Consider the following 26,328-nt stretch of genomic DNA (forward strand, 5'->3'; position numbering starts at 1 on the left):
ATCTCACTGAGGCCCTTAAAAAGGCAAATTTAAAAATTATAAGTTTTCTTTCTTTCCCCTCTGTATCTTATTTACCTTTTCAGGTTTCTCTCGATTTTTGTGGTTGGATATCAAACTTTCCATTTAGCCCTGGTCTTTTCTGTGCAAATACCTGGAATTCTTCAATTTTGTTGAATGCCCATACTTTCCCCTGGAAATATATAGTCAATTTTGATGGGTAGTTGATCCGTGGTTGCAGGCCCAGCTCTCTTGCCTTTCTGAACATTGTGTTCCACGCCTTGCGGTCTTTTAGCTTTGAGGCTGCCAGATCCTGTGTGATCCTGATTGGTGCTCCTTGATATTTGAATTGTTTCTTTCTGGCTTCTTGTAAGATTTTTTCTTTTGCTTGGAAACTCTTGAATTTTGCAATGATATTTCTGGCTGTTTTCCTTTCTTGATCGAATGTCTCAGGTGTTCTATGAATCCTTTCAATGTCTATATTGCCCTCTTGTTGTAGGACTTCAGGGCAATTTTGCTGAATAATTTCTTTAAGTATGGAGTCCAGGTTTTTATTAATTTCTGGTTTTTCTGAAAGAACAATTATTCTCAAATTGTCTCTTCTAGACCGGTTTTCTTGGTCTGTCACTCTCTCATTGAGATATTTCATGTTTCCTTCTATTTTTTCAGTCTTTTGACTTTGTTTTATTTGTTCTTGTTGTCTTGAGAGATCATTAGTTTCTACTTGCTCAATTCTAGCCTTTAGGGATTGATTTTCGGCTATAATCTTTCGGTTTTCGGCCATAATCTTCTGGTTTTCGGCCATAATCTTCTGGTATTCCTTTTCAATCTGGTCATTTCTGGTGTTCAATTTCTGAGCCTCACTTTCCAATTGCATGATTCTACCTTTTAAACAGTTATTTTCTTGCCAGATCTCTTCCATTTTCCTCAAAATCTCAGTTTTGAACTCTTCCATAGCTTGTGAGGAGTTTTCCTTATTTGAGGAGGGTCCGGATGCTTGTTTGTTCTCCTCCTCTGTTTGCGTGGTTGTCTGGATTTTCTCTGTGTAAAAGCTGTCGAGTGTTAAAGACTTCTTTTTCTTGTTGTTATTCTTTCTCTTCTGAACTTCCTGAGACTGAGTAGCCATCATTAGCCCTGTAGCTTCTCAGATTTATCCTCCCGCTCAGTGTCTGTCCGCGATCTATTTGCTCCTGAGGTCTGAGTTCTGGTTTTTTTCAAGGTCAAGCCCCCTGGTGGGCCCCCTTGCTTGATCCTCTGCCGGAGGTTTCTTTACAAGTCTCAGGGTGCTGCTTCCACATTCGTATACCCGTCCACACTGGTTCCCCACTTAGGCTTTAGTTCCTGGCTGTGTCTGCCTCCACCCACGCCTCCGCAGTGCCTGCGCTCTGCTCAGCCTGCGCTCTGCGCCCTGCGTCCTGCTCCCGTCCTCAGATTTCGCCTGCGTTTTTTGGCTTAATGGGGTCCTAAGTCTTGCTGCTCTCAGGAACAGGTCCCGGAGCTGCCGATGACTCGATGGATGCCCCAAACTTGCTCTATTTCTTTTTAGCTGGCTTCGGAGCTATAGATGTGTTTGGAGGGGGTGGGGGTGGGGTGGTTGCTCAGCCCGTGATTTTGTGAGGGCTGTTTCACCCCTTTATAGCATGGAAATGCCTCGATTCCACGTACCTTCCACACTGTGCCCTGTTGTGGGGTTCCTCTGTTCGTCTGGACTTGTTTTTATGTCCCCTTGAGGAGTTTTGTGTGTTTTGGTCAGGAGAGGTTAAGAGCTGCTTCTTACTCTGCTGCCATCTTAACCCGGAAAAAAAGTCTGTAGACTTTTTTTTAACTTAAATTTTTTCAATTACATATAGAAATAATTTTTGACAAGTTTTCTGACATTTTGTAATCCAGAATCTGTCTCTACCTCCCTTACGCCCTCCCCAAGGCAGCAAATAGTCTGTCAGTAGCTATTTAATAATATTTGTTGAATGGGAGAATATGGACAATGTTTCATATATGCATTGGAAAATTTTTAGAAAAGAAGTGATTTGCTCTACTGAATCCAATGCCTTTTTAAAAAATTAAATTATTTGTAATATTAAAATTTTTACATGACTCCCTCTTTACTTTCCTTTATTCATTAGAGAAGGCATTATTTGAAAGAAATACATATATATATGTTTATATATATATATATATAGAGAGAGAGAGAGAGAGAGATAGAGAGAGAGAGAGAGAAAGAGAGAGAGAGAGATAGAGATTGCATGTAAACTATGTCTTGCTTTTTTTCTATTTATCAGTTCTTTCTTTGGAGTATATACAAGTCATCCTTCAAATAATATTTCTGTTGCTGAATATAATGTTCTTTTAGTTCTATTCCTTTCACTCTTTATAACTTCATAACTTCTCATGGTATTTCTATTTAAAAAAATAATTAATCTGTTTGTCATTTTTTATGGTGCAGTATTATTCAATCACAAACATTTGCTACAACCTGTTCAGTCATTCTCCAATTGAAGGGCATCCCTTCAATTTACAGATTTTTGCCAGCACAGAGAGAACTGTTATAAATATTTAAAAACCCATAAGGTTCTTTTTCTTTTTCTCTAATCACCCTAGGAAATAAGCCTAATAAGCCTTAGTGGTGTGGTTAGGTCAAAAGATATGCCAAGCTTGATAATAATTTGGACAAAATTTAATGACTTAATCCCAGCAAATGTATTTTTTTATGGGTTCAGGAGATGATCCACTATGTAATATAGTCTGGGAAAGCATGCCAGGTTCTTCCTAATATTCTTATTAAAGATGTGCATGTAAATTATTCTAATAAAATGTTATATAGATATGAAAATAGACATAGACATGTAGTTGATATCTTTTTATCAGTATTAATAAACCCTGAGATTTTTTTCATATCATATATCTTCCCTTCCTTCAGAGTTGTGAATTGATCACTGAATATCCTCACAATTGCCAATTTTGGCATAGGTCTCTTTTATATAAACTTTATTTAATTTAGTTTTGTTTCCTATTTTTATTCCCTTTAGTACCATTTCTGTCTTTTCTAGAAGGGCATTTGGGACTCTGCTATTAGATTCCAAATGCAGTAGTTCCACTGTCCTTGACTGCTGTTTAGAGAAATCAAAATATACCTTACACTTGTAATGTTGTTCAAAGCACTTCTTAGTAATTTGCTTAGATTCTCCCTGCTCACTTGTAAGACCTGTTTTAACCACCCTATTTTTACGGGTTTGAATATATGAGGGGCTCTAAAACAGTAAATCAGTCCCTTTACTAGTTTATTTTAGAATTAGATTAAAAACTCCTTTAAGATCAGGACCATGCCTTATTCTCTTGTATTTCTGACAGTATCAAGCATATAGCTACTGAGTAAGTACTTGTTAATAGATTAATTGAATTTATTTTCACTTTAATTGTGTTGGATTTAGTCTTAGAATTGTCAGCTTTTCTGGGGGAAGCATGTTGGACATATCTCACTTGGAATGTGAGCACAGCCAATTTCTCCTTCCCCCTTTTTGGGCTAAATTGTCCTCGGATTGGCATATCTCATTTCTTAGTGAAGGATCACTAATATGAGGGTATAACTCAAACTATCTTAGAGGCCAATGGAGAACCCTAGTTTTTGAGAATATGTCTGCTCACTCTATTAACTATTCTAACTCTTGAGCTCCTAGCCTGTTCTTTATGATCTACATGAAATCAGCCATTTAAAATAACACTATTAACTATTAAATATAAAACATTGACTTAATGATAAAACAAAGCCATAATAATGTCACAGCTATCCAATATAGAGTAAATGTAGAAATAATTAATACATCATGATTCACAAATAAGCTTGTGTAATGTTCTTCTATCATAATACACAATATCAATGGGGTAGAATTGGCATGTGAGAGAGGACAGTCTGTGTCCAAGGACAACACATAAATCTGGATTAAAAGCCTTAACGCCCTTATACCCTTCATGAACAATTTATATCCTGTGAAAACAACTTCTCTGCTAAATAGTCTCTTGGACTTCACCATTTTCCTGTAGGGCAAATTTGCTCTTCTTCTACTATTGAACTAATGAAGCAATAATAAATTCTTGTAATTCACAATCCTTTTTAAATGGATACTGAGGTAGTGCTATACTTTTCAAATAATAAGCAATTTTCTTAAGCCAGAGAACTAGAAATTTCCTTAGATTAGCTTTCTTACATCGCAGACAAGCCCGTCTCTTCTTCACTTTTAGCTGGATTCTGGGTTGCCCAAATGGTTTGCAGACAATTGTTACAGTATAACTGAGCTCCTAGTAAAATTTCTTAGGTTGTTTCTCTGGGCAATGCAGACAAGCTTATTTAGCTCTTTACTCAATTGGACTCTCTTTCTTCCAATCATCTTCAAGCTATACTTACTACAAAGAGATGGAAAAAACTTGCCTTCCTTTTTAGTTTCTCTCTCTCAAACCAGAGGTGACAACAGCAAGATCTATGTAACACTTGTAGGAGATTTTTACCTCTTTCAAATTATAGACAGTATTTAAATGATATAGCTGAAACATCAGTAGAACTTCACTCTCTTCTAGTTAGCAGGCTCCCATTCTTTTATTTAGCCAATCCACAAAGCAATACTTTTCTTTAATCAGCAGCATCCAAAGTATAGCAGCAGAAGCCTTTCAGTCCATCAGTTGACTGTTTCTGCTGGCATCTTTTAATTTAGCTCTTGCTGTCTTGACTGCTCCTGTTAACCTTTCCTTCTGCCCCTTCTTTGGCACCCTCAAGATTTCAAATCACATTCTCATGGTTATGTCAATTATTTCCCCTATTCACAAAATCCACCTTCCTATTAATATTTTTTAGGAGATAGTTCTGCACAATTTATTTTTTCCCCAATTAACAATCATTAATTTTCTGTCCCTCTGAACTGTTCCCCCTGAGGAGGGGTTGGAGTTAGAAAAGAAACAAAACCTTTGTTACCAATATGCATAATCAAGCAAAACAGATTTTCATATTGGCCATCTCTCCCTACCCCCAAATCTTTTCCTGCATATTTAATCCCTTAACTCTTTGTCAGAAGTGGTTAGCATTCGCCAGAAGTTATCTAAAATCATAGCTGATCATTGGGTTGATTATAATTCTTAAGTCTTTCAAAATAGTTTGCCTTTACAATGCTTTGTATAAACTGTTCTGATTTTTTTCACTTTGTTTTGCATCAGCTTATCCAAGTCTACTCAGATTTTTCTGAAACTGTCCTCTTTACCACTTCTTATTACACAATTATGTTCCAAAACATTTATATATCATGCTTTATTCAGTCATTCTCCAGTTTACAAGCATCTTTTTAGTCTCTAGTTCTTTGCTACTGAAAAAAGAGCTGCTATAAATATTTTGTATATATATGGATCCTTTCCTTTTTTTTTATCACTTTGGAAATATAGGTATTTCTTTTAGCTATTAAACCAATAGCACTTAATTATCCTGTGGTCTCCATGTAGCTATTCAATTTATCACTTTATGAATTTTTAACATCTCAAATTCTAAAAATAGTTACATTCAAATGAGTTGAGAAACCATAATGCCTTGAAGCTTCCCATGATTTCTCTGTAAAATGAATGTGCTCTAAATTCTACTAGATTGTTTGATAATGTATAATTTCTTATGCATTTTAAATAAATTTTTCGTTATTAAAATTTTTTCTGCCTTTCTGCCACCAAATTTTTCACATACAAAAATATTATTTTATATCTTTCATAAATTAATTTAATCCTTTTTCTTTACCCAACAGTTCCTTTTCTCCCTCATAGTTCATTTTGTGCCCCTTTCAACATCATATCTGCTCATTTATAAAAGGATAGCATTTTATATGAACATTTGGATCACTTCAACCTCATTCCTCATCTTTGCTAACCTTAGCTTAAGTCACTGGTAAAGCTGGAACAATTGGAACAAGTTGGGGGGATGAAGAAAAATGGGAGGGGGAGGAAGTGTAATTCTTCAGATATGTTCAGAGATGACAAGGGTAATATTCACATATGCAATAAATCTGTGGTACTGATCTTGCAGAGACTTTACCACAATATGATTTAAAGAATTTCTTAAACTTTCTCAATTATACTTATCTTTATGTAGAGGTACTTATTTTATGTATAGTTCTAAGTAGAACAGTAGTTGATGGTGTGCTGGACCTTTGAAGTACTGAATTCAAATTCGGACTTAAATACTTCCTAGCTATGTGGCTCTGGACAGGTAGTTTAGCATCTACCTGCTTCAAATTTCTTAAGCTATAAAATGAGAAAATTAAAGTGTCTACTTCCCAAGGTTGTTGTGAGGATAAAATTTGATAATGTTTGTAAGTGTTTTGTAAACATTATAGCAATTAAATGCTAGCTATTATTATTCTGCCCCCAATCCCCTGGTTCTAGTCCTTTGTTTATTCTTCAGTGTTCTACTCAAGTCTAGAAGATCTTCCCCCCCCCTTTTAAAATCTTCCTAAAAGAATATTATTACTTTGATGTTTTATGCAATGCAATAGAATCAGGGACTGATATTCATTCACAATCCTAACCTCAGCTATTTTAATAAATTTTCTTTTTTTTAAAAACCCTTTTATCTTCAATTTGGTACTAAGTATCAGTTCCAAGGCAGAAGAGCCATAAGGGCTAAGAAACTACAATTCCAGATCTGGCTATCTATCCACTGAGCAATTTAGCTGTCCCTATTATAATAAAAATTTTAAAAGAATCTAGTCACTAAATTGTTAAATTCCAGAGAATGTAAACTCCTTGAAATGATTTAATGTTTGTTTTTCTACTTTCAGGGGCTAGCACAGTGTGCCACATTGTAGGTACTTAATATATACTTGTTGGATTAATTTCTTCTTTCTATCCTCTCCCCTTCATTAGGAATCTTTTAATGAATACCATTCTTGGCCTTTGCTTCTGTATGGTTCTCAGTTTTGTAATCCTTTAGCTTTGGATACCATGATATGTTTCTAGCCAATCAGATGTTACATCCAAAACAATTTAAAATTGGTATGTACTTTGCTATAAATATTTATTTACATATTTTCCTCTGGTAGCTTTTTATCTTATCCCCATGTATTGAACATTGTGTTCCTGTATGTTTTTATTAATGATATTAATATCAAATGATAAGTGCCTACAAGCTGCAGCCTAATTATGTCCACCATACATTTTTTTCCACTGCTCTTTGGGTGGATTGCAGTTTTAATTGCACTGAGACCATGACAGAGAAGGAATTAGCATGGGGAGTGTGGAACTTTGCTTTAGACACTTTTTTCTCTAACGGCAAGGACTGATGGACTGCCTGATCTGCTTCTTTGTTTGGTATCTGAACTTCCTGACACCCCCAAGGTCCCATATATTTTCCCCAAAAGAATATAAATTCCTTGTTGGTGGAGGCTTTTTAATTTTGTATTTTTTTCTGCATGCCTAGCAGACTATCTAGTACATGGCATGTGGCTAATCAATATTTGTTGAATTGAATCCAGGTGCTGGTTGGATTGGATTTATCATTCCTCTGTCCTGGAGAACTTCACATTGTCAGATTCTCCCATGTCATACCATCTGAACTAAGGATTGATGTTATTTGGGATCTGCAGGGGAATCAGAGACAAAGTCTGGCTTCTGGCCATCTACGAATAGACTTAGGGCTACTCTTTCCTAGTCTTTATCTTTTCTGCTCTCTCCACTCTTTCCTACAAGAAGAAAGGATGAATTAAGAAAAGAAAGGGATAAACATTTAAACATTTGTAGTATATACCTATTTTTAAAATGTGACATCCTTAGTTATGTAGGACTTAGGATCAGTAAATACAGTATATATGCAGACAGGTAGTGAATAACCCTAGAATACAGAATTTTATTGCTATCAGCTATGGGTCTTCGGGTCACCCTCTCATTTCCACAATAAATATTATCTTGTTTTCCATCCCAACCCTTGCTCTCTTCTAATTCTCTGGCCTCTGAGTTCTTTATCCTGCTCTACTTCCATGATTTCTGTCTCCAGTCTATCTCAATTATGCATAGATATGCTCAAACCTTAGTCCCTAGGTGCCAGAATTCCTAGTTAGTACTTTGAATCATTGTGTTCTGTGACATAATTATATAGTATCACCAGGAAAGTGTTTGCATTAAGGATGTAATCCTCTATGGTGGTAAGCAATTTGATTCCATTAAAATCACTATGCTTTTACCCACCTGTGAGCAAGGTTACCCTCACAATATTTAGTCCTGGGACCATCTTCTTACCCATTTTCAGTGCCTGTTCAAGGGACACATGGATTTGTTAGCTCCACAGATTTCTAATAACACAACAGGTAGATCTGTTTCCTATTCTGATATTGGAGTGTTGAAGATATCTAGACTTCTGATAATTTGGGTATTTTATATCTTTGAAGGTATTTTCCATTTTTTTGTGTTATCAGTTTTGGTTAGCATGAATCAATACATAATATATTCTGATGTATTCTTTTTATTTCTTCTAGTTTTGCTGTGGTTTTCAACTTGCTCATTTGATATTTTATTGATTTGGTTTTCTGCTCTCTTTTTTTAAATCAAATTAGTTAAGGATTTACCAACTTTATTTGTATTTTCAAAGAAATAGTTCTTTGTTTTCTTGTATTTGTTTCTCCCAATATATCTATTTCTCCTTTGATTTTTAATATCTTCTCTTTTGTAATTACTTTAGGTTTGCTTATGTGTTGGTTTGCTGATTTCTAAAAATACATATTCAGTTCTTTAAACATTCTTTTTTTCTATTTTGTCAATTTATGTTGTAAGGATACGATTTCCTCTCTGAAGACTGCTACATTTAACTAGATCCCAGAAATCTCATTATCATTATCATTTTTTCCCTATAATTATTAACTAGTTGTTCCTGTGATTTTATTCTTTTTTGGATTTTTCGATTTTTGGATTTCAGTGGTAAGTCTCCATTTGGGTCTGTTTCTTCTGTTTGTGGTCCCAGAAGCAGTGACTATTTTAATTGTGTTAAGGTCTGCATAGGATATACCTTTTTACCTATGTGTGAAAATTGTGTCTATGCCTTAGCATATGGTCAGTTAATCAAGTAGGTCTTCCTTACCTTTACTCCCTTCCACTAATCCTTTTCATAAGGTTTAAAAATTTCATTTTTTGTGTCCCTTTCCAAAAAGGATTTCTTTTATTCTCTTCTTTATCATGCTTCTCTTTCAGGTTACTCTAAATCTTCTTTCTCTGATTCATGGCCCCTATACTTATCTAGTATCTCTTCTTTCTCTGTATTCCTCATACAGTGAAAGTTTTCAAGGCATCCATTCTAGATTTTCCCCTGTAATGGGTTTCTACCTCTCTCCTAGAGAACTTTTACTATGTATTCCCTTTCCCCACAGTGCCTTACTTCCAAAACGATGCCAGATATTATGTGTCAGATAGGCCACTGCCCCTCTCTGATGTGGCCCTTATATTACACTTCACTACTGATCTATACCTTCTCTTGTTTATCTCCTCTATTCCCATTTACTCCAAAATTTCCTCCCTGGTTCCAGGCTCTCCCATTTCTCCAGGTACCAGTTTCCCTCAGGCATGCTAATAGCCCCTTTCCTGAGTAGGATGAATAGACTTTTCAAACACTGAATGCCCCAGACCACATCCAGTGCAAAGTCCACACCTTTCCCAGACCAACTTTCATCACCCAAAAGATATTCAGTGGAACCCCTTCTGAACAAAACAAGGCCTTCTTTCTCCTCCTCTTTCCAATACTTCTCCCTTTCTCTTTGTCCATTTCCCTGTAGACTTTTCTCTTTCTGATACAACTGGGGTCATCTCCCTCTCATTGTCAACTCTTGATTTGACCCATGTATATCACATGTTCCTTTCTATCTTCTTGCTCACTTGTCCCTTTCATGTATCCCCCCATGTTTTAATGGAGTCTCACAGAAAACAAAAACAAAAACAATCAATAAATTCCCCTAACAAAAATCCATGGAGTCACCTCTAGGTAGAGTGTCACTGGGTTCTGTTCATAATGCTCTATCAACTATCTATTCATTATTACCTGCATAAAACTTCTACTTTCACTCCTTATCCTTGTGCACAATTAGTAAAAACTTTCTTATTCTTCTGTGTTTTCATTCTGTTACTGCTGCTGTTCTTGGCTGCTACATTTATTTATGCTTCCTAAATTTGTGTTTAATCTTTAATCTCTTCAGTTTGGTTTTTCTTCTAAAAATGTTTCAAATACCTCTTTATTATTGAATATGATTTTTTTCATATATGGAGAGCTCAAATTTTCAACATAGGTCACTCTGGGCTACATCATGAGATCTATTGCTCTTTGGAACAAATTATTCATTTCCTCCTGTCTTCTAGAGGTTTCAGAATAGTCTTATGTTATTCAAAAGTATTTTTGCTTCTATTTGAAGGTCTTTTTACTAATCACTTGCAGTGCTTGTTGTTTCTGAATTGAATTGCTAAATTTAATTCCTATTTATCTTGGAGTTTTCAGCCTTGTTTTTTTCCTGGAGGTGGTCTGTGAATTGTTTCAGTTGGTATTTCATTTTCTATGTTCAAAGGTTCTGAGCAGTGCTCTTCTATTATTTCTTGCATTATGGTGCTTAAGCTTCTTTGTCTTGTCATTTCTTTTGGAGGCTTCAGGTTGTCTAGACACATCCCATCTTTGAGATCAATATGTTTTGCTTGCATAGTGTATATATTTTCTTTTAATGTCCTTTACTTATTTTAGCTTTTTTTCATCTAGATTGTCCTTCACTTCTGTATATTTACATTCCCAATCTATTCTCTCCTTTTTCTTTGGTAAGACTTGCCATAGATTCCAGTTTTTCTATTCTGCTCATTATTTATGCTATGCAGGCTATAAAACCTTTTCTCATAATCCTTATTTTTCTTTTGACCCACTTAGGAACAGCATGTGGTGCTTTCATGTTCTCACATTTCACAGAATCCTTTGCCTCATTAAGTATTGGATGATTTTTCTTTGTTTTGCAGTATTTTTTCATAGATGCCTGAACAGATTTACTAGATCTAGAGGCCGTATTTCCTTTTGTTAATATTTTCTCTGTGGATTTATTTGCTTATGTTTAAGGTCTTTCTTTTCTTCTTCCTGATATCTTTGATAATTTCCATCCTCCTCCTTCCTTCATTTTCCCCAGAATAACTTTCTGACTATACTTTGAGAAGGTGCTTTTTTAGGGGCTGGATCTCAAAATGTCTTAGCCTCCTTCAGTGTTAGGCCATTCATGGTTGACCGTGACTTTTGGGAGGCCAGAACTAGTCCCATTTGATTTCGTTTTGCTCTTTCCCTCAGGCTTAGTTGAGTATTGCACAGAATCCCCTTACCCCCACCAGAACACAGTGGTGTCCTATTCTGCTCCTTCTGTTCCTTAGTTCTCTGGCTGGCACTCAATTTGGAGCTTTGCAGTGCTGGTCCTATGGGGCTATAGCCCTTGGTAGGCTGTTGCTCCTGAAGGGCTGAGGCCTTGATGACTGTCCATCTGACTTATGAAATGCAAACTTCCTTAGTTTGGATTGAGGGATTGGTGTTTGGTAGCAGATTTTTGGTAAGCCTGTATTTAGGTCCTTGGATCTGCTAGTGTAGCCTCTCTGCAATGAGTATCAGCTCATGTGTTTTTGTTTTATTTTTACCTTTATTTGAATTCTGGATGTCTTTAGATCATGGAGAGAGCTGAAAATTGCTTGATCCATGGTGCATAATTTATATTTCAGAAAGGTTTGATAGGTCCTCAGGATCAGAGAAAATATCTAGTACTCTGTCTAATTGCTCACATGACCTAGAAGTCTACCATGATTAGGTTTAAGAGTCAATCAACAAATTTTTTTCACTATGGTCACAAATATCTACTTACTGGATACCTTTTCTGAGAAATGTTTTCAAGGTTACATTTAGTTTTACAGAGTCAAATCCTTTTAAAAATCAATAGTAGGGGGCAGCTGGGTAGCTCAGTGGATTGAGAGTCAGGCCTAGAGACGGGAGGTCCTAGGTTCAAATCTGGCCTCAGACACTTCCCGGCTGTGTGACCCTGGGCAAGTCACTTGACCCCCATTGCCTAGCCCTTACCATACTTCCACCAAGGAGCCAATACATAGAAGTTAAGGGGTTAAAAAATCAATATTAAAATGACACATTAATATTTTATATTTTCAATGCTTATTAGCCAATTGAAAAACCTTAAAAATATGGTCTTATATTTTAAAATAATCTGCAAAAACCTATCTGTTCTTTTTAAAATTTCCATCAAGTGTGCCCGACATGTGGATAGACAATTTTCATAAACCATAGAGAAATAGAAATCATTTGTTGAGGGGCAACTGGGTAGCGCAGTGGATTGAGAGAGACCTAGAGATGGGAGGTCATGCTTTAAATTTGGTCTCAGAGATTTTCTAGCTGTGTGATCCTGGGCTAGTCGCTTAACCCCCATCACTTAGCCCTTACCACTCTTCTGCCTTGGAACCAATACAGAGTATTGATTCTAGAGTGAAAGGTAAGGTTTAAAAAAAAAAAAGAAGTCATTTGTTGTCAATATCTTTTTATTTGCATACTTTTGGTAAAAATGTTATCTGAGATTCCCACCCCACCCTCCACTTTGGAAGGCTTAATTACTTTCTTTAGATGCTTTATAATTCAATCCCCGAGTGGATGGAACTAGCCAGCTAATCTTTCTTGACCTCTTTTGAGTCTCTATTTCTCCTAATCTTTAAAATGACATTTGATTAGATGGCCCTAGAGAATCCCTCCAGTTCTAAATCTGTGATTCTATGACCCTATAACAGTTTCGAAGTGTGGTGTAAGAGATGAAGAGTTATCTTTAGTGCCCAAATATCTAGGTTTAAGTATTATCACTGATAACACACTTGCTGTGTGAGTAAATAAGATGACATTTGGATTGCATTTAGTAAAGTGCCTAGAACATATGAGGTATTTATTAAATGCTTTTTCCCTTTCCCTTATTCTCCTCTCTAAATGTGTAACCTCCAGCACGTCTTCTGTAGGTATTTGATTATGTCAAACTACTTTTCTTGACTTCATCTTCTTAAATTCAGTTACCACTTTTTTTTGGTATCAAATTCTGAGGTTGTAAAATTGTACTATTATAATTATGAAAATGGATCACTCTGAAAAGAAATGTGGATTTGCACCAGTTAGCATCCTTTTCTTGTTCTCCAATGCTATACATGTTGATGTATACTTGGGAAATGGTGGAACATGTGCCAATGTATCTGAAGGTTTATTTTCTCTTTGATTTTCCTCGTTGTGGTATGTTTCATAATGATTGAACTCCTCCAAGAAATAGGAGAATGTTTTTAATTTTATCTTTATTAATTTCTGGAAGCTATGGTTTATTTGAAGAGATTTATGCAATTATAGAATTGCATAATGTATAGAGTGATGAATTAGCAGTCAGGAAGAAGACCCTGATGCAAATTCCACCTCTGCTACTGACTTTGTCTGGGATTCTGGAGAAATCTTTTTATGCCTCACACAATTCCTTAAGGTTTAAGTTGCTAAATTGGGATCTTCATTATTAGGTAGAATCCTCGTAATAGGAGTTATAAACATTGAGAGAGGTATATAAATCCCCAAATTCTCTTGTTTGTCAGAACTATCATCTCCAGTGGTGATACACCCAGGGATGCTGTGCCAGAGAGCGAGGGTCTTCAGCTCTGTGTGGTTTTGGGTGCCTGACTCTGTGTGGAGGCCTAGATATTGAACATTATCCCCCTCCTGAATAAAGACTTGATTTTTCTGACCATTTAATAGTTCTGCATTTTTTTCTCCAAATTAACAGGTTTGTCACTGATCCTTTGCTTATTTATACTCATTAAGTGGGAAATACTATAATTATACAGTATTTTCTTCTAATCTTTATCTTGATCAACAAATTCATCTAAGGACAAATAGATAATTGTTAAAGAACTGTTATACATGTACCGTCTTAAATATTTCCATTGGCATCTTTATTTTTTCATTATTTTCATTTTAGATTGCATCCTTCATGCTAGATAGTAATGCTAGATAGTAAGGTTTCCCTTGTAACAAAGTGAAAAACAATAAAAAAGAAAGAAGTAAAGAAAAACCTGCTATTTCTACAGTGATGTGCAAATTCGCTGTGTCAAAATAAAATTCATAAATTGAATTACAATAAATTATGTTCATTGACTTAAACGCTTTAGATTTAAAAATTTCTTAATATATTCTTTTGTTGTAGGCATTTAAAAACATGATTTGGCATTGAGTTCACAAGGTTTTGATAGATTTTTTAAATTTCACGATGAAAGCACATTTTTATCACAATGATTATTAAATGTCCCTTTGAACATTCTCTTTTTGTGAGTTTGCCTTTGATTATTGCCTATAAATTTTCAATGAGTTTTTAATTCATCATGTTTTCAGGTTATTGAAACCATGTTTATTTCTTTTTTTTGGATAAATTATTTAACCTTTTGAGATATGAGACATGTTATAAGGTTGTATTACAATATTCTATCCTCACTTGGGAATCCCTAGAATTCGGGGACATTTCTACTTCTATGTATATAAATTTATATTTCAAATTTATTTTTTTCCTCAGTGTATACGAACTGACTTCCTCAAAGTGAGAAAACTAGGATCTAAGAGGCTTGATGGAACTTCTGACAGTTTTTAGTATAGCCTTAAGTATAAAAATTATTTTTATCAGTAAAAATTATCTTCTGGAAATCTTCAGTACTCCAGACTTTTTGCTATCTTGCCCATGAAAAGTATTCTTTCCTTCATATCAATAGCAGTTTAAAAATAATTTTCTTGATATTTTTTCCATTTAAGAAACCTACACTATATGACAGAGCAACAATTATTAAAGTGTGGTATAGTGGGGTTCCTAAGACCAGGATCTAGATGTCTATGAAGTCGAAGTATTTCCATTAATACTATTATGGTATTTTAATTTCTAGTACAGTAAATATTAATAGATTAAACCCACTCAAACAAAAGTTCTTTGTGGGGGTCCTCAACAATTTAAAAGATTATGAAAGTTCCCAAGATCGAAAAGTTTGAGATCTGCTGTTGCAGAGTAGTCAATAACAAGCCCTCTAGTTCTCAGGTCTCTTAGGGTTTTTGCATGTTTAACAAGGATTAATTAAAAGATTTGACAGAAATAGTTTGCTAGTTCTTATCATTAAACTTTTTGCATTTTCAATTGAAACTACACCTTCCTTTGGGGGGGGGCTGATTCTACTTAATTGTAGGTTTGTATGATCCTTAAAATCTTCATTTCTCCTGAACAATAGTTTTGAAATATAACTAGTAGTCACTAAAGTGTGTTCTTTAGAACACATTGCTTTGGAATAATATCCATTCTTAACTTTCATAATCTTTTAAATTGTTGAGGACCCCCACAAAGAACTTTTGTTTGAGTGGGTTTAATCTATTCTTAAGGACTGATAGAAATAAAAACATAGTAAAAGAAAGTGATGAAATGTATAGATAAGAAGGAAACTAACATTCAGTGGAGAGAGAATTAATGAAATTGGCTTAACCTGGTTGATAAGAACTAGCAAACTATTTCTTGAGGGAGAAAATGAAGGGATATGATTAGTTGGTATCTAAGGTTGCTTCCAGTTCTAAATCTATGCTTCTATGACTCTATAACAGGTTAGCAATGTGGTATAGGAAATAAAGAGCTGAACTGAGAGCCAGGAATCCCTGAATTCAAATTTTGCCTCTAACACATAGTGGCTATGTGACTGTGGACAAACCATTTAGCCTTTCAGGGAACTAAGCAATGAACTAGTAGCATAAATTGATAAAAAAGTATCAATTTACATTTGTAGAAGATATTTTATGTTCAGGGAATTCCCTATAACAAATGAAATAAGTAGTTTAGTACCTATATCTGTCCCTTTGGCTTAGCTTAGAAGATCTTATTAAATTCCAGTGCCTGACACACAGTAAGTAGTTAGTGCTTAATTCCTTGTTGATTAGTTTCTCTGTATAATTTCTCTCTTTGTTCATGTTTTGTGATAGGTGTTGGAATACAAGTTGTAATAACCTTGCAGTTCTTTTACTCATTCTCCACTTATTGAGCTATTAAAAAAGTCCATGGAATGATGCTTCTTGTAACCTTTTGAACTCATAGTGAAAATTACCCCCACACACAATTGTGTGGCATATAGTAGATAGTACACATATAGATTGATATCAGTATCTATATATCACAAAATGCAAACTGACACCCATCACAGAGCAATTACAAATAGAGAAATTATACAAAGAAATTAATCAACAAGCATTTATTAAGCACCTATTATGTATTACTACACATCCTTTTGAAAATATACCATTTGTAAAAACATATGTAAAAATATACTGTTAAGTAGTAAATAAATTTTTATTTCCTCACATATAATAGTACTGGGAAAGATGATTTTACATGAAATTACAGGTTTTTCTTGACTCCAAGTTTGAGTTTATTCATTATGCCACATTACTTCTATTTTTAAGTACCTAATGAATATTCATGTATATTTTTCTATATTTTATGTAAAAACTTCAAAGAGGAGAGAACTTGTCAGAAGAAAACTTCAGTGGGGGTAGTTTAATAGTTTCTCTTCTTCCTCTTTTTCCTCCCCCTTACTTTCCAACTTCTCTTTTTTATTTTCTTGTCTTCCTTTTCTTCCTCTTCCTTTTTTTCTTCCCTTCTTCCTCTTTTTTTCTCACCTTTATTTTCCTTACCTTTCCCCTTTCTCTTCTCTATTTCTTTCTATGTCATTTTAGAGGATTTCAAATTGTTTAGGGGGAGTTAACGATCAATCTAGAATTGTTTACAAAAGGTCCTTATAGAAGTTATAATCAGCTAAATGATTGTTGAGGACTCCTAAGTCTCTTAAACATACTGTTCAGAGTGAAGATTTGGTTACTGAACAATTAAATTACAGATGGCTAATGGGGCTTTCAGGGTAACTAACCAGCATAGATTTATAATGAAAGTGAATGTATGCTTTTTAATCTTGCCATTCAGGCTTAAAATAAACTTTGCTAACATCTTCAATATAATTCTCTCACTAGCTGAGCTTATATTGACATAAGTATTTACATATAACCTGTGGAAGGAATAAGAGCAATAATTTCAGATATCTATTGTGCTTCACAGTGTACAAAGTATTTTCCTCACAACTATGAGGGGTCAGTAATAGAAATAAAATTTTCTAGCAGGGACCTTTCCATGACTTTCTGCTTATACTAATGAAAGCCCATGGTGAAAATTAGTCCTATGTTTTCTCCTGTGTAAACTCAACAAAAATACATTTTAATAGGGTGGGGGTTTTTGGCATTTCTTCAGACACTGAAACTTATCATCACATGTGGTCTATAACACTAACAGCTATGTTTCTTTGAAATCAATGCAATTGGTCAGTTGATAATTAGAGAAGTCTCATTATTGAGCAATTAAAAAAAGCCATTCCCCTTTGGAAGATAGCATTTATGTTTCTTTTAACAGCAGAAAGAGACTGAAAAAATAAAGAACATAAAATGCAAATTACTGCAGCTAATTGGCTTGTGTCTTCAAATATCTTCTAAATTATTAATTAATTAATGGTTAAATCTATCCTTTTAAAGACAGAATAAAGAAGAGAGTGGCATCCTTCCCTATGTTTATGGGTACTATTACAATTTCCTATTATTCCTTTTTTTAAAATTGGGAATACAATTTTCTCGTAGGAACTTATAGGGAGTCTAAAGTCTGCCAATTTCCCCTGATATTCTAAGGTTTTTTTTGTATGGTAATAATTCCATTATGTAAGCAGAGTCCAGAAAAATCTATACAATGACCATAATAATGTAAATAGAAAGAAGAATCACATGCACAAATATCACAAGTGAATGTTGAAAAATTAAGAAAAAGTATGGCTTGAAAGAAGAGATATTCCCAACTTTGCCAATGTAGGAGGTTCACAAATGTGAGATACTACATATCTTTCAGATTTTTTATGTGTTGCTAAGATTTGCTGACTTTCCCCCCTCTTTTTTCATAATTAAAAATTTTATTTGATATGTGAGGCATTTCTCTGGGAAGGGATGGAGAAGGATACTGAGAGAAACTATTAGAAAGGAGGGAGGAGGAGAAGCACTTATGTTTTCACTCACAATGTCCCAAGAACTGTGTTAAGCATTTTTATAAGTATTATCTCATTTGATTTTTACAATAACTCTTTGAGGTAGATGCTGTTATAGTGGTGATGTAAAAAAAAGACCGATAAAAACTATTTAAAAATATCTTATGTATATGTTTGATAGAAGACTAGACTGAAGGTATTCACATTCCAATATATTATTATAATAACTGATAGGCTGGGGGTGGTGGTATCCACCCCAAACATTTGAAGACTTCCCTCAATGGACTAGACAAATGGAAACAATTTGTTCCAGTGGTCATGAAAGTGCCTGAAGCAGGTGCTATGGCGTGTTTAGTTTGGTCAGACATCAAAGATGCTAAGGTCATTCACTGCATCTAGGACCTTTGCCAGTTGTCTTGTCTTTTGTCTTGTCAGTGCACTCTAATGACTCTAGACGAAAGGGTGAGGCTGATTCTGCCTCATTTAACTCCAATTCATGCTCATATCAAGATATCATCCCTTGATTTCATTGGTCCTCTTTGAAAATGAAGGAAAAACAACAATTATCTATCACTAGTCCCTGATGATGAATTGAAATGCTAAAGCAAAGGAAACAGGATCACTCATCTTCTGCCTTTTATTTAAATTTCTATACATTTTAAAGTGTACCCCTCAAAAACCAAGTTTTTTTCTGAGCTCTATTTACATTGTATGTCATTTCAGTTGAGGTTATGGCACAGTAACTCCAGCCAAGTTGGTCTACTTGCTGTTCTGCCAAAAAAAAAAATAAGTCAACTCCACAAGCATTTATAAAGATCCTATTATGTGCCAGGCACTGTACTAAGTGTGGATGATACAAAAAAAAGACAAAACCAAAAGAAAATTAAAAAGTAGACTGCCCTCAGAGAGCTCACTTTCTAACATCGGCAACAACAGGAAAACAATCATGTATACATATTACATGAGTACATTTGCATGAATTATCTGTAAGATAAATATACAATATATATGGACATGTATGTATTTATATGTGCACCTATATCTAGTTCAGAGGAAGATTAGCATGAAGGGGATCTGAGAAAGGCTCCTGGCAGAAGGTGGATTTTAGTTGACACTGAAAAGAAACTGGGGAAGTCGAGTCAGAGAGGTGAAGAATTTCAGGCACTGGGGTCATGTCATCAGTGAAAAGACATGAAGTCAGGAGATGGAATATCTTGTGCAAGGAGCAGTATAAAGAAAGGTGGCACCTGATTGTAGAGTTTGTGTGAGAAAGAAATGCATAAAAAGACTGGAGAGATAAGATTGGGCTGGGGTATAGAGGGCTTTCAAAGCCAGACCAATGATTTTATATTTTATCCTTGAGATAATAAGTAGCCATTGGAATGGATTCAATGGGGTGGGGAAAAGGGATAGTTGCAGGATGATAAGGTCAGACCTGTATTTTAGGATGATCTCTTAGAGCTAATTGGATGATGAGCTGGAATGGAGAGACTTGAAACAAAGGGACTAACCAACAGGGTTTTGCTAGAGTCTAAATGGGAGGTGATAACTTGCAGCAGGTGGGTAGGGTAGTATTGCCAGAGGAGAAAAGTGGACAGATATTTGAGATGCTGTAAAAGTAGGGTCTCCCACCTCTGTTCTTTTGTACAGATTGATCCCTATGTCTGATATTCTTCCTCTTCACCTCAAAGTCCTTGAGCTCCCTTTTAGACTCAGTTCATGTGTAGCATCCTACATTAAAGCCTTTTCTAATTAATTCTAATTGTGTGTGTTCTCCTCTTTTCCCTCCACTCCATTACTTTGTATTTACTTTTCCAATTTTATATCTACTTATCTCTGTCTAGGATGCTTTGACCTAGTACAATGCAAAGCACAGCCTGTTTCTTTTCTCCCCCTCTTCCTCTGTTTCCCTCTCCACAGCTCTCACCGGCTACCAGGAACATAGTAAGCACTTAATATATGATTGCTAAATTGATCCCAGGGAAACATTTAATCCATTAAATTGTATCTACTAATCACTGCATTGTAGAGTTGGGGCTAAAGTGTCTCAGGAAGTCATCTAGTTTATATCAGTCATTTTATAAATAAGAAATTGCTGCCCAGAGATGTTAACTTACTTTGTCCCAGACAACACAAGTAGTAAAGGAATTGGGATTTGAATTCAAATTCTCTGATTCCATATCCAGCATGATTTCCACTTTACTACACTGTCTCCCTTATATTGCTTAAATGCATTACATTTGTGGGGTGCGGAGCAGAGATCTGCTTACTTTTAGCTCCTGTAAGAAATTAATGAAGAGTTTTAAAGAAAATAAATATATTTTTAACTAAATGATTTGATTCCAACTCTTTTATAGGCATCTGTTCTCAGGTAATTCAAAAGGAATTTTGTCAGATGCGTTTTATATAGAGAATCTTTACAAAATTTGAGGAATGCAAAAATTTTTATTACTCCTAGCTTTTTGCTATCTTTCATTGTTATGATATGCCTTTTCTGGGTGAACAGATTAATTTTAAATGATAGAATATCCAATTCTCAATTTTTTTCAGACCATAAGAGGACAGTCTTGTGTGAATAGCTCAAAGCTTAGAATAATTGACAAAAGACAAATTGGACAGCTGGGATCTGATTTGATAGTGATGTTGACAATGCTTATTAAAATGTAAGCCACTAGTTAAACTGTATATGTTTGTTGATAAATTTCATTTTGTGTACAAACAAATGCTAATCTAGGGCAGCATAAACCCCACTGGAACCATAATTATTTGAGTAGTATCAAAAACAATGTCATGAGCAGAATTAAGTAGAAGAAAATTTCCCACTTTTCTTTTTGCTTAGAGCTTGATATTGATTTTTTGGATCTCCAGTTGTTTTAGTGTTTTCCTGATTTTTGAAGCAAGAGAAAGCTTTCTGATGTTCCAAGTTTCCTAGCCAAGAATTCTGGTGGTTCAGTGAAGTAATAAGACTCCTCTTCATTTTTGGAAACAAGGTGAGGTGGAGGAAGGTGATGAGATATATCTGTTGGCAACTCACCTACTCAAGGTAAATTAAATCTACTTTTGTTAGTTACAATCAAAAGTTCAAAGCAATGATGGCATCCCTGTAAGTACTACTGGCTCAGGGGAAGGTGGAGAGATTTTGGCAATTTTGTATATAGAATGATGGGACTTGAGTCAGCTATTTGGCATTTCAAATTCCATTCTGAATTTATATTCCTTATCCCACTCATCTGATTTGCTGCATGCTTTGTGAATTGGAGTTTCATTACTAGCACTGCTCCCTGGATTTTCCAGGACAACAACTCTCATAAACACTGAGCTCTTCTAACCTTGGCAATTGTGTGTCAAGGCAGATGGCACTTCATAAATCACACACATGCACACAGTCTCCTTGAAATATAGGTGTATATTTATTGGACATAAATAGTTGAAATATACACTGGATATTACTATGGGAGTATTCTAGTTCAGAAACAAATATGTCAGTTTTCAGATAATTTGAAATATTTGGTTCTAATGCAAAAAAACCCCACTCCTCCTAGAACCCCCCAAAACACAAAGCATCCAGACAGAAAAGAAAAAGAAGGAATTATACTTTCCTGAACACTGCTAGAATTAAGGCACAAAGTCTATAATACTCTCCTTAACATACAGCAATCTCAAGAGAGAGCCTATAAAGAGGGATGTGAGAAATAGAACCTCAAAAGGTTTAAGTTCCCAATGGTGATACTAAGGAGAGAGTGAGCGGAAATCTTACATTGTTTTCTATTCATATTCTTCCTTTATATCTCTCACTACAGATAACACCCCTTTTACCAGAGGCTAAATCTCCCACCAAAGCTTATACCTTCTAATACCACTTCCCTAGAAAGGGTGAGATGACATCAGGAAGATGATTTTGGTGTCTCCTACTCCCTGCTTGAAATGTGTAGGGATAGCTAACACATCAGAGGAAGTAGTCAGGTTCCAAAAAGATCTTGGAAAGCTAGAGAATTTGACTGAATCTAATAAGATGGTATTTTATAGAGTTACATCTAAAGAATTGTTCCTGGGTTCAAAAGTCAACTTCAAAATTAAAGAATGGGAAAAGGAAGGCTTTGATAGAGGTTGCCTAAAAAGGATCCAGGGGTTTCAGTAGACTCTAAGCTCTATATAAATCAGTAATGTGTGATGGTAGTAAAAAAAAAAAAAGATAATTTGATCTTAGTCTGTAGTAAGAGAAACATAGCTTCAGGAAGGAAAAAAAGTGATAGTCCCTATGTATTCTATCCTTATCAGATAGAATCTGAAACATTTCATGAAGTTCTAGACAATACATTTCTAATTTTAATTAAAAATATTTAAACCCTTACCCTCTGTCTTAGTATCAACTCTAAGATAGAGGGGCAAGGGCTAAGCAATAGGGGTGGGTGACTTACCCAGAGCCACACACATCTAGGCAGTGTCTCAAGCCAAATTTGAACCCAGGTCCTCCCAACTCTAGGCTTGGCATTCTGTCCATTGTGCTACCTAGCTATCTCCTAGTCAATATATTTTAGGAAGGATATTGAAAAGCTAGAGAGCTTCCAGAGAAGGGCAACCAAGAAAGTGAAAGGTCCATGCCAATTAAGGATTGGTTGAAAGGCCTGGATGGAGATGTTTAGCCCAGACATTTATTAGGGATATGCTATGCATTTTCAGGTATTTGAAGGTATGTCATATGAAAGAAAGGTGAGATTTTTGCTTTGTTTGGATTCAGTTACCAGAACAGGAACAGAGAAGAGAGAAACATTGTAGTACACTGGAAATAGTGTTGGATATGGAATCAGAGGACTTTGGCTCAAATCCTTGCTCTGACCATTTACTATTTATGTGACAAATCACTTAACTTCTTTGGGTTCTAGTATTTTATTTGCAAAATGATGGCATTGAACTAGATGACCTCTGAAGTCCTTTCCATCTCTAGATACATGATTCTTAGTTTCAAAGAGGCAAATTGATACTTTATTTTTGTAACAAATTGCCTAACAACTAGCACTGAAGTGATTGCTGGTGACTTCTTTATTGCAGATGTTAGAGGTTAAATTATCTTTCAAGGATAGGTTGTTCTAGATGGCTTACAAAGTGTCTTCCAAATCTGAATTCCTGTGATATTGTTAAGTATAAAATGTAGAACTGGATCTTGAAAGACTTACCATCTCATTATGAATTCAAAATATATGTACATGAAAACAATTAGGAAGTGATATGCTAGTCCATGCTGGTATTAATGTATGGTGGAGGCCAAAAGTACTAGATTTTAGAACAGAGAGAAGAAAAGAGATATAGGGAATTGTTATTTTTTGACCATTTTTGGGGGCATTCTGACCAAAGGTTCCTGCCTTATGTCACAATTGTCATGCAATAACTGAAATAAAATACCAACATTACACAGTTGCACAAAATCAATGTTAAACTTTTAACTCTTGGTTCTTTTATTTACTTTTCTGTTTCCATTTAAAAGAGAGGTGACATGTTCCTTTATCTTCCTCTTATACCTCAATCTAAAAGACTGCCTTATTGTCTGATATTATCATACTGAAAGTTCTCTCTCTTTCCTTGATCCAGCTTTTCAGACATTTCCTCTTTGGTCTTATCTCAATCTAAGCTATTTAGTGTCTCTGAAGAAGTGGAATGTAAACCATGACTTTTTAGTTTTTCTTTTTATCCATCAATTTGTATATTTGGATAATTTTCCTACTTAAGAAGAATGACAGATTACTAACATGATTGTGAAATTAATTTTCCCAGATAGAACATATGGTGAAATTTAAAATGGATCTGTAAATGGGACATTCAGACTGTATAGCCTATCAAGTTAATTTATGTAATTATAATTGAGGCAGACTGTTATAGTGGATAGAAAGCTGGATACATAGTTGGCAAGATCTGTGTTCAAATCTGGCATCTGATACTTATTAAATGTGTGACTCTGTGCAATTGACTTTTCCCTTTCCAATTTTCAGAAGTTACTGAGGATTTACTTAATAAACCCAAGATAGTTTGTAATTTGTACAGATCAGTGAATAGAAGGTATTCCCACATTGTAATGTCCATAAAGTATACTCAGATCTGGCTCAAATGGATCTGTGATCTCATTAATTTGGGAGTAACTTCCAATGATGCAAATTCAACTCACCCATGCCTGCCTATCCTCAATGACTCTTTTCAATTTCCTATCAAAATTGTATCTCAAGAGATCCACCCAGCACACTGGAGTACCTTTCCTTGTTTCCTCCCAATATCTCAAAGGCACCAGTCAAGTAATCCCTTGCTCTTGTCATCTGGCCAACTGATTTTTTGTTCCTGTCTTGCAATTCTTTATGTTCTTCAGAGTTCCTCATTGTTCCCAAGAACTATGAATTACAACCTTTTCACAGCTACCTTGTGCCCTTTGTCCTTTGTCCTGGGTGGTATTCTAAATTTATCTGTCATTGGCAACAATGTACAATGTTAATATTGAAAAGATGGGTCTTTGTTTTCATGAGAAGCTTAAAATTTAGGAAAATAACTTTGTCATTTCATTAAAGCAGTTTAGTCTTCTCTCCTCCTTGTCAATGGATTGTTCATCTGTGTTCTCTGTTCCAGAAATACACAGTTATTCAAGTTCTATAGCAAGGATTCTGAACCTGAGACCCACGAATGGGCTTCATTTGCAATCCAATGTATTTTTTTTTGCATTTAAAAATATTTTTCTGAGATGTCCATAGACTTTACCTCATTGCCATAGAGGTTCATGGCATAAAAGATGTTAAGGCCTGGGTATCTATTCAAATGCATGCTGAAATTTGAGCAATAGGCATTCTTTATCCACTTGATCTTTCCTGTGTAAATAGCTAGACCAAACTCCTTTCAGCCATTACTCATCTCTTCCAAGAGGCACTGATATATCCTTGAGTTTGGTGCAACCAGTACAACGTCATTCACCAACAGGAACATTTACAAGATCACCCAATCCATAGGGTACACCTCTATAATACACCAGATTATATGCTGTATTTCCTCCATCACAGTGATTAATACCATTGCTTGAGCATACAACTCTCTATATTATTCCTTGCCTGATATTTACTTTCAGAGGGTCATTAAAAAGGGTTATTTTGGTTATTAAATCAGCTGAAGAATATTGAATGTATTATATAAATTTATTATTGTATAAATGGGAGCCAACTGATTATAGAACAGCATGTAAAGTGGCATTGTTTTTCTGAATCAAATACTTTTTCCTAGTCCATAAGGAATATATTTTCTATATCTTTCTCTTTACTGTGAGAAGATAAAAATGTGAGCTATGGTTGAATACCATTTATTTACCATTAATAGCCTTGTCAAAGATGCCCTCTATTCACAACGAGATTACTATTATAAAGATTTCATATAATTAGTAGAGTAGACATAGAGGTTGGGAGTGATTAATGTTCTCTTGGTTAGTCTTTTTTAGTCTCATACCTTGATAAAATCATGGATCCTTTGTGTAGGAACATAATGTCATAATATTTTTCTAAAATTGTTGTATGCTTAAGAATCCACTCAAACATGAATGAAAGTATTTGTTTTAAAACAGTGGTCTTTTTTATTTGTAGTATTTCTATGTAGAGTACAACCATGGTAGAAAAAAATCTGAAACATACTCAGCCAAAATTGTCTACTGTGAGTTATGGTATGTCATGAATCAATATCAATTTACTCTTTGGGAAATCAAAATGTCTAGCACAGATGCTGAAATACTTCAAGCACTATAAAAATATATATTGAGTTCCAGAAACTGGGCAATTTTATGTTAAATGCCCTTCAGATCCACTGTCTACATGACTGTCAATAGCAGAAATGTAGAAGTGACATGGGGAAAAAGCTATTTTTAGAGAATATTATCAGACCTCAGAAATGGTAGTGTAACAATTGATTCTAAGAAAGCACATCAAAAGTGAATAAACTTGATACAACTCATGTGAGCTCTAAATGATACATTTAGCTTCCTGAAATCAGAGAGAAACAAATTAGTCATCATAACTGTCTCAGATTCAAGTCTAAGCTAATTCCTACAAATTTAAGATTGAGTAGAAGAGATCCATGAAAACTGGACTTTAATTTGATAATATTTACTGAAACCATGTCTATACTTTTACAAGCTATTTTTTTCATTGTGTCCCTTATTGATGTTTTTGCTGTCTTGGAAAGGCATAGCTCAATAGAAGATTG

The sequence above is a fragment of the Gracilinanus agilis genome, chromosome 2, assembly GCF_016433145.1.
Source record: "Gracilinanus agilis isolate LMUSP501 chromosome 2, AgileGrace, whole genome shotgun sequence".
NCBI lineage: Eukaryota > Metazoa > Chordata > Mammalia > Didelphimorphia > Didelphidae > Gracilinanus > Gracilinanus agilis.